We start from the raw sequence: 8,987 nt of genomic DNA on the forward strand, positions 1-8,987 counted from the left end.
CAGATTTTAAAACCTTCTATTACCACTACTTGTATTTACATTTTCAGCCTGTAACTGAGCTGCTTGTTGTGCCTCGTTCATTTTTCTAACCAATATGAAACAGTTTTAACTCCTTTTCAGAACAAAAACACTGGCGATTCCCAGATCCTTTCTGCATGCCTTTACAGGGTCACTTTTCAGTACGATAAAACTCTGTTGAAGTTGTTCCCATAGCTGTTCTCACTGCATTTTAAACAGGAGATGAACTTCTTTAAATACTAAATTTATTGCCGGTGCAGCTGCTTTAATGACAGGTTTCAGGCTGCTTTGGTTTCAAGGTTGGGTGTGTTTCGGCTTGTGTCCCCTGTGGTGGCACGGGCCGCAGAGGGGGTACGAGTGGCCCAGCCGCCTGCCCGTGGCGGATGCTGAATCCGGGGGATGCACAAGGCAAGTGGGTAAGGAGGATCCGGTGCCTTGCCAGGGATTTGCCTGCTGCAGCTTCGGTCTTCTCACCGGCGTGCAGAGGATGTTCCCTTGCTACAGCGGGACCCACAAAACGCACAGGATGACCAGGGAAAACAAAGGCCAAGGCTGGCTTTCGGTCTCATCATGGCATTGAAATCCTTCTAAATAAAAAGTACAACCACAAAGGGAAAATACAACTTCAAATAAAGCACTGGCTGCATTTGTAGTGTGAAAAAATATCCTAGTATCAAGGTCTTCCCAGAGATTTTCCTCTGTTGGGCTGCTCATTGACACCACCTCATCCACACCTCCCATCAAGGAAGGCTCTGTTTCAGTATGAGGGACTGTCACTCCTTCAGTCTCTGTGCTACAGGGCTTTTATCGTGAACAATAGTACCCAAGAAGGGCTACAGCTCTGTTGTATTGAGTGCTCTGTGACCACACAGCACAAGACAGTGTCAAGCTTTAAAAGCTTTTAATTTAAACAGGGGCAAAGAAACACAATCTCACGTGGCTGTGGGAAAAGACGCCTGCTACAGATTTTGCAACCCAAGTGATAACGTCCCCACAAGAGAACTGCACAGGTTGGACCACAGACCCCAGAGGCAACATTGCCGGTTAAAATCAAGAGGTGTCACTTTGATGGAGGAAATCTCCAAGGGAAGCCCAGGCAGGCACTTCGGCAGCCTGAAGCCGTGGCATTTGTTTAAATAAACAGCTGGTAGCAGATTGGGTTTCCAAATCAAACTGCAACCCTGCACCTACTGAGCTTCATCCATCATTAGTCTTTCATCGGGAAACTTGTTCTTGGCCTGGTCCCCAGTTCTCAGAGGAGCAGTTCAGCCAGACACCAACCCCACCACTGTCTCCAGCAGTCTCTTTTCTTCTGCCCATCCCTACCCTTGTGGCAAGGAGAATGCCCACTTGTTTCTCGTTTTAATACTAAATTCCTTATCTTAGATGAGTGTTCATTTTAAAGGCTGCCCCTGCCACATCCCTTCTATCTCTGCTACCCATGTCTAAGCAGGGGCGACAGGTGGGACAGCTGACCCTGGCGAATGAAAGGAGAGCACAGTTTCGCTCCCTTCGCCCCTTTCGCACAGCCTGTCCCTGCTGTCAGCGAGCCCCAGGACCCCCGGGACCGGGGATTTGTGTGCATTAGTCACATGAAAGGGAAGAGCCTGCAGCAGGCTGCTCCCGGGCTTTGCTTCGCCTCCCGGGGAGGGGATGGCTCAACACTGGCTCCTCGGGGCTGGAAGAAGTGACACACGGGGCTTTTATTATTTGTACAAATTGGCTTCTATGTAAGTTGTGCCACAGCCATGACTGAAGAAAGAGAGGAAGGAAGGAAGGAAGGAAGGAAGGAAGGAAGGAAGGAAGGAAGGAAGGAAGGAAGGAAGGAAGGAAGGAAGGAAGGAAGGAAAAGAACAATTTACAATGACCCCAGTTATGCAGGGAAACTTGTAAAGCCAGCCACTTAACAGAAAATGAGATCTTTTCCCTTTGGGGTGGACTTTGCTCTCGTTCATTCACCTCGCGTGGAGCTCCGCAGCCTGTCATCACGCAGTGGGTTTGAGCAGAGCATGAATGGTCTCCCTCAGCCCTAAATCTATTAATCGAGTGTCAAACATAATGAACCCCTAGATGGACCCCTACTAAGGTGGATTCGTGTTCGTGTACCAGTCAGCGAGTTACTTCTTGGGGCTACTGTCCTTCCCTCAGGAGTGAAAACCACAAACTCATGGAAGTCGCATAGATGAACAACAAACTTTATAGACTATGAGAAAGCAATGTAGGTGCCTAAACCATAGAATGGTTTGGGTTGGAAGGGATCTCACATCCCATCCAGTCCCACCCCATGCCACAGGCAGGGACACCTCCCACTGGTTCAGGGGCTCCAAGCCCCATCCAACCTGGCCTGGAACCCCTCCAGGGATGGGGCAGCCACCACTGTTCTGGGCAACTAGCTGCCGTCAGTGATGTTTCAGGGTTCAGTTTTTACTCCCCAACAGGCTGGTCATTGCCCAGCATACCTACTGTTATTAGTGCTATGATTCTTAATTTATTTTCCCATTCAAAACCACTTCTTTCATGTTTCATTCTGGTTTTCTCCTTATGTTTGTAGGGTCTTCATAAACTGCCTGAAACCACCAAGAAACATTTCCTACCCAGTCTTAAAAAAAATACATCTGTTAAACCACAGCAAGATATTTCCCTCAGCTTTTCAGTACTGCCAGAGACCCAAATAACTGGTTACTCCCACAATTCTAACCCAAAATTCTGCTGTGACACAGACTCATCGGCCCAAAAATGGAGAAAAAAATGGAAACAGAGGACAAAAGCACACAGGTGGGATGAGGAAGGAAGTCATGATCACAGCCTGCTCACTTAAGTGCATGAGTTAAAGGTTTCATTTAGAAGTTTTACATGAGTTAAAATGCAAATTGAATGAACAGTCAACCTTCGAAAGCAAGATGATCCCCTTATTTTTAGGGAGGGGTCCTTGTTCAGTCCAGTCAGATGCATTTCAGACAGTTGTGTCTTGCGTTTTCCAGCACAGAATGTGTGTGTACAAGGGGGAGGGTCTTTAACAATAAAAATGCTAGTGTTCCCACCATCAACGCTTTACCCACCTGTTCCTCTTTCAGCCCAGACGTGTCCACCTCTGACCCTGTGCGGGACCAAGGCACTTGCCAGGCTATGTCCCCCACCCCTCACTCCCTCATTCCCTGTGGCAGCTGTGTAAACCTCAAGGGCAACAGCTGGGGACCAGGGACGGTACCCCCAGCTCCAGGGTGGAGGTGCAGCAAAGGGCATCTGCAAGGGCTCCAAATCACCCACCCAGTGGAGGGGATCCTATTTGTTTAAGTCACACAACATTCGTCGCTATCCTCGTTTAAACCTCATGCCCATAAATCCAGCTCAACTATCTCTCACAACCTGTTCTCACCATGGGGTGTTAATTTGGTAATTGCCTGTCCTGAGGGACTCCAGCTTGGGGTTTGGGCTTCGGGATCTGCTCAGCCGTGCTGTGACCCCAAAGGGCTCCTAAGGAACCCTGGCACTTGTTCTCCCAGCTTCAAAGATGGACAGGGGAGAATGGGATGAGATCCACTCTTCTCAGGAGTGTCAGACGAAGCCCTGGAATTACCTGGAACTTGGAGGAAGCATTTTTTGTCCTCCAGCAGTCAGAGGCAGAAAATGTCTCACCTTGAGTTCAGAAATGATGCACAGAGTGATGCAAACCATGTGTGTGCCTGCCTGTCTGCAGGCTATTTGCCAAAAGCCTGACATGTAGTTGGACCTTGATGAGATCCTCCTTAATCTGCTGAATTGTAAAAATACTCATGGGATGCGGTTGAAACACTACATCCTAAGGCATTGCTTTTTCTATACTGCCTAAATATGTAGCAGAACTCAACAATGCTCCTCCAGGATCCTTTGTCCTGCCTGGGAGGCGGATGGAGCTGTACTGCATGGAAAATACATCCCTCTACATAGGAGTAAGCAGGAATCCACTGTTCCTATTATAATGCCAATAAATTAAGGTACTCAAAAAGCATCAAGGTTATCAGCGTCCTGCAGGTCAGTGGTTTTCTGGCTGGGCAATGGCTAGATAAAGCAATCCTGCTGCTGAAATGAGTCCTTGGACACAAAGTGGAGCAGCCTCCCTGGTGCTCCTGACCTCCTCATGCAAGACAAGCAAAGAAATTAAGACCATTGCCCTCCCATCAGTTTTACCTGACCCACCTTTACTGGCCTCAGAAGTCTCTCTGCTCTCTTCCTTGCTTTCAGAAAGTAGCTGGAGACCCAAAGTGGCAATTCCACTGACTGAGGCTAGGTATCCTAAAAGGTGGGTCCACCTGGAGCCCAGGCTCACCAGACAGCTCTGTCTTAGGCTTACAGGGGACCCCGGGTAATTCACCTAAGGTCTTCAGGGCTTATCTGTCAGTAAGGATAACAGCAGGAATCATATGAGATTAATGGCATATTGGATTCTCAGACAGTGAGTCTGTGAAGACAATATATGTCTCATTGGCCATTTTCCTCTCATAAGTCCAACACCTAAAGCAGGTAACATCCTCATTGTGTTCTACATTATTATTTATTTTGTCATGTTCCTTTCCCACATCTGTGCCCACAGCTGGACAGCACTGTGCTGTTTGCAGAACTTGTAGTAGCCTTTGTTTATTTGAACCTTGATTTTACAAGATCCGAGTGGGCCAAAAGGCATCATGATGGAATATCAGCCCAATGAAGCAGGGAATAATATTTCAAATTCCTTAACGTGGGGAACCCCTAACCTGCCACATGAGTTACTGACGTTGCTGGGAGGAGCTGAAGACCTCTGTAGTCTTTGCCCTGTTCAAACCCACTCAATGCAGTCCTACCCAGATGCCTCCAAACCAAATGTTGTCAAACCAAACTCGAGCACAACCAGTTCAGGAAATGCCAAGGTTCAAAAGACTTTATAAGGAGATTCATTGAATATTGGGTGTAAATGAGGTTACTTCTTGGCTTTTTTTTCTGGACATTACTGTCCCTCCTGTCCCCTAGCAATGGTGCAAGGAACTGTTGGAGTTGAAGCTCTGATTGCTGGAATTGGACTCATAATATCTGTTGGCAGTCACTGTATTGGGCCAAGTCTGGAGAGGTCAGCAACCTGATCAACAAACCCAAGCATGCTCAAAATCAAGCAGAGAAACTAAGGCTGGGTATCTCTCAATGGCAGAGGACTTAATCTCTACATCTAAGCCAAGAGCATTCCGGTTTTAAACAGTCTTTTTCATTCTGGAGTCCAGGCCAACTTTCCACCTCCCTTCCCCATCACCTACTCTTGCAGGCAGTGTGCAGGCACGCTCCCCCCCCCTCAAACCCTCTCCAGCTCAATCAGCTGTCACAGGCCCCACATTCCTGCAGGGCTCCCAGAACTGGCAGCTCTGGACATCTGCTCTTTTCCACCCCCGCAAATATGCAAGCAGGTGTGAGGCACCACGACTTTCCTTGTTCCTGGCCACTTTTACCCAGGCAGGGTGGACGAAGGCACGGCCAGAAGGGCAGATGATCTGTTCCACACCATCCTCTTTGCATCCTTCCGGGAAACGTACAGAAAGAAAACCCAATGTCTTCACCATCATTGAAGAAAATCCATAAAATATGAACCTTGTGTGTCTGAATACAGTTCTTCCCTACCTCGCTCTGACAGGGACTTTACACCAATGATGAAAATGAGAGAAGTCCGTGGCTCTTCATGCACCACAGCACATGGTTACAAAGCGGTGTCTGGAGCATGTGCTACTTAGGGCAGTGAAGCTGTGGAACACAGAGTAGAATAAATGGAGTCTCTATTGCTGTCACACTAAAAGACCCCACAAATGATGGGATTCTGAAGAATAACAGTTGTTAGTGAAGACCAAGATGGAAAAAAAAATCCACTAAGTTTTTATTCTATCTGAACATTTGTGAAAAGTTCCAATATTTATAAACCCTTCCACAGATCAGATTTGCCCCGTCACTCATCTGTTACCGAACAGATGTCCTACACTGGAGGGAGAACTCTGGAAAAGAGGTGTTTGGCCATTACAGAAACAATTAGGTGTGATCCCCATACCGAAGGTTTAGGTAGGTCTTTCATATTAATTATTCAACATACTTTTCTATAGTGATGGTTACGCTTTACTCATTCCTGTTGAGATCAATCACCTTACACAGAAATAAGTCTCTTCTTAGTTAATGCTACAGTGGTTCAAACGCTACAGGAGGAAGAGTTGCCAGAGAAGTTTACAGCCATCCATTGTATCAATTATTTTGGTAATGATAATCAGCATGGAGCACTGTAGAGAATTGGGTTTATCCACATCCTAATGAACCTTTAAGTACTGAATAAAAATAAAATAGAAATGTAGTGAACACTGTTTGGCCAGTTTATGCCAAGTAGATTATCACCTAGGACTCAAAAAACCCAAAAATCTTCAGCACTTTCAACGTGCAATCCTAGAATTGTACAATGCTTTGGGTTGGAAGGAATCCTAAAACCCATCCAGTCCAATGCCCCTGCAGGAGCAGGGACGTCTTCAACCGGATCAGGTTGCTCAGAGCCCTGTCCAGACTGACAGGGAATGTTTCCAGGGATGGGGACTCCACCACCTCTCAGGGCAACCTGGGCCAGTGCCTCACCACCCTCAGTGTAAAAAATTTCTTCCATGTGTCCAGTCTAAATCCCCCCTCTTCTGCTTTAGAACCATTACACCTTGTCATATCACAATGGGCCCTACTAAAAAATCCATCCCCATCTTTCTTATCAGCCCCCTTTAAGTACTGAAAGGCCACAATAAGGTCTCCCCGCAGCCTTCTCCTCTCCAGGCTGAACAACCCCAACTCTCTCAGCCTGTCCTTGTGGAGGAGGTGCTCCAGCCCTCGGATCATCTCCATGGCCTCCTCTGGACTCGCTCCAACAGCTCCATGTCCTTCCTCTGCTGAGGACTCCAGAACTGGACGCAGGGTCCAGGTGGGGTCTCACAAGTTGTACATGATTGTGAATTCAGTCAAAAAAATCCGGTTAGATCCTTTATTTAAGGATCAGGGGCCAGGTTTTTGCCATCTGTGACTGGAGCAGTGTGGTGCATTTCCCTAAGTACTTATCTTAGTTTTACACTTTTGTTCCCTTTTTCTCTTTTTTTGTTTTGGCCTTAGGTTGGAATTTGGAAACATCTTCAGCTTTCTTAGAGCCAAAGAAGCAAATTGAACAGGAAATCTGTCACGTTCCTCCTTACCAGGCTCCTATGAGACCTAAACCAAAATACCCTTTAAAAAGATATATCATTTTTCCCCCCTTTTCTCCCCAAACATCATTCTTTGCTGTAATTTTTCTTCTGTGGGGAAAAATACTTTTGAAGTGTGCTCAGCTTTCTTAGCAGGGCAAGATTTTCCTGTTAAAAGCCAAGCGACCATATAACCCTGCAGTGACTGCCAGAGGTTTGAACACTCACCTGGGGTAAAATAAATAGCAGAATGGGGACAAAAAACAGGGAGCAGGCTCTGTGGAGAAAGATATCCTGTAATAAGACTGTCTGAGAGGGCAAATTAAACAGGAGCAGGCAAAGTTGCTGAGTGCTGGAACTTGGTCATTGCAGGAACATCCTCAGGATGCTTTTGGCTGAGGCATCTGCTCTCTCCCATCATTATCCAGGCACAGCTTAAGAGTTTGAGTGGAGTAAGACACATCCTAACAGGCAGCTGGATGCAGCAACCCTGCTTTGGGGGTTAAAAGGCTCTAATAATGCTAGCCTGGGCCATTTGGCATTGGGGCCAGGGAACCATGTCAGTCATATTTAATTTAATAGTTTAGAAGCAGAGTAAAGGACATGATTTTTTAAGCACTTGCTGTGCCGTAAACTCCTTCCAAAAACTTGGGCATGTCATCCCGTGCCTCAGTTTCCCAGCCATAAGCAACATTTGAATAGCATTTCCCTCTCCCAGGGTGCTATGAGGGTGTAAGAGCACCAAGACACCCCATCAAGTTTGCGTTCCAGACAAGAGAATGGTTAAAACCTTTCTGCAAACACCCACCCATACAAGAATTCACTTTGCAGTCTCCCAGGGGTGTTGTTTCCTACACTGCGCTGATGGAGAAGAAAAGAAAAGGCAGTTAGCGCTACCGGCGCACTTCTAAAGACACGGACCCAGGGCACGGTCCATATTCCCAGCTGTACCAGTGTGACCCGTGAGGCTGGCTGGGATCAGCCCCCGTTGTCCAACCCCACCGCCCTCCGGAGCCCAGCTCCTCCCGCCCTGGCCAACCGCCTCTGTTACCCACGGAGCCCCACCAGGATTTCAGACCCGCTCCGGCTCCCGCTCTGCCCCCAGCAGCCCTCTGGCCATTAAAATAGCAAACTGATGTACTTGCAATAGGAGCCTCTATTCTCAGAAATCTTTGTGGGTGGTTTTGTTTTACGAGTCTGAGCTGCAGCATCGGAAAAGGGGGTAAAATGAAGACGTGCCCTCCTGGCACGGGACAGCTGAAGCGGTGTCACTCAGTGCACTGCGGTCAGTGGGTGATTGAGGTGGACAGGAGGGAGAGGAACGACCGCAGGCTGTAAAGGACACGGGCAGGTGGGAGGATGGAGAGACGGGGTGGGCTGGCCGAGGGAGTAGGGGTTACAAAAGGGACCGTGACAGCCAGCCAGGGCAGGGACCACGCGGAGATGGCAGGCAGGGATCTGAGGGGCAGAGCAGGGCAGGGGGGGAAGAGAGACTAGGAAGATGCATGCGAAGAGCCAACAGGCAACCCGATGCCAGGGCTGCAGAAGGCTGGTCTGCCCCGAGCAGGATGAGACAGAACTACTGCGAGCAATGGAGCTCCCAAGGAGTTGTGAGGATGCTGATGCAAGGTGGGGCGAAGGAGCCCAGGCAGCAGAAAAGTGAGTGAGGAGGGGGGAATTTAATATGATTGTCACTAGGGAGGAGGAAAAAACGGAGGCAGCGCAATAGAGGAGAGGGGGAAATGCCCATCTCCCCATCACACTCATGTACACACAGAGGGG

The sequence above is a fragment of the Cuculus canorus genome, chromosome 3 (assembly GCF_017976375.1).
Source record: "Cuculus canorus isolate bCucCan1 chromosome 3, bCucCan1.pri, whole genome shotgun sequence".
In the NCBI taxonomy this organism is placed as follows: Eukaryota; Metazoa; Chordata; class Aves; order Cuculiformes; family Cuculidae; genus Cuculus; species Cuculus canorus.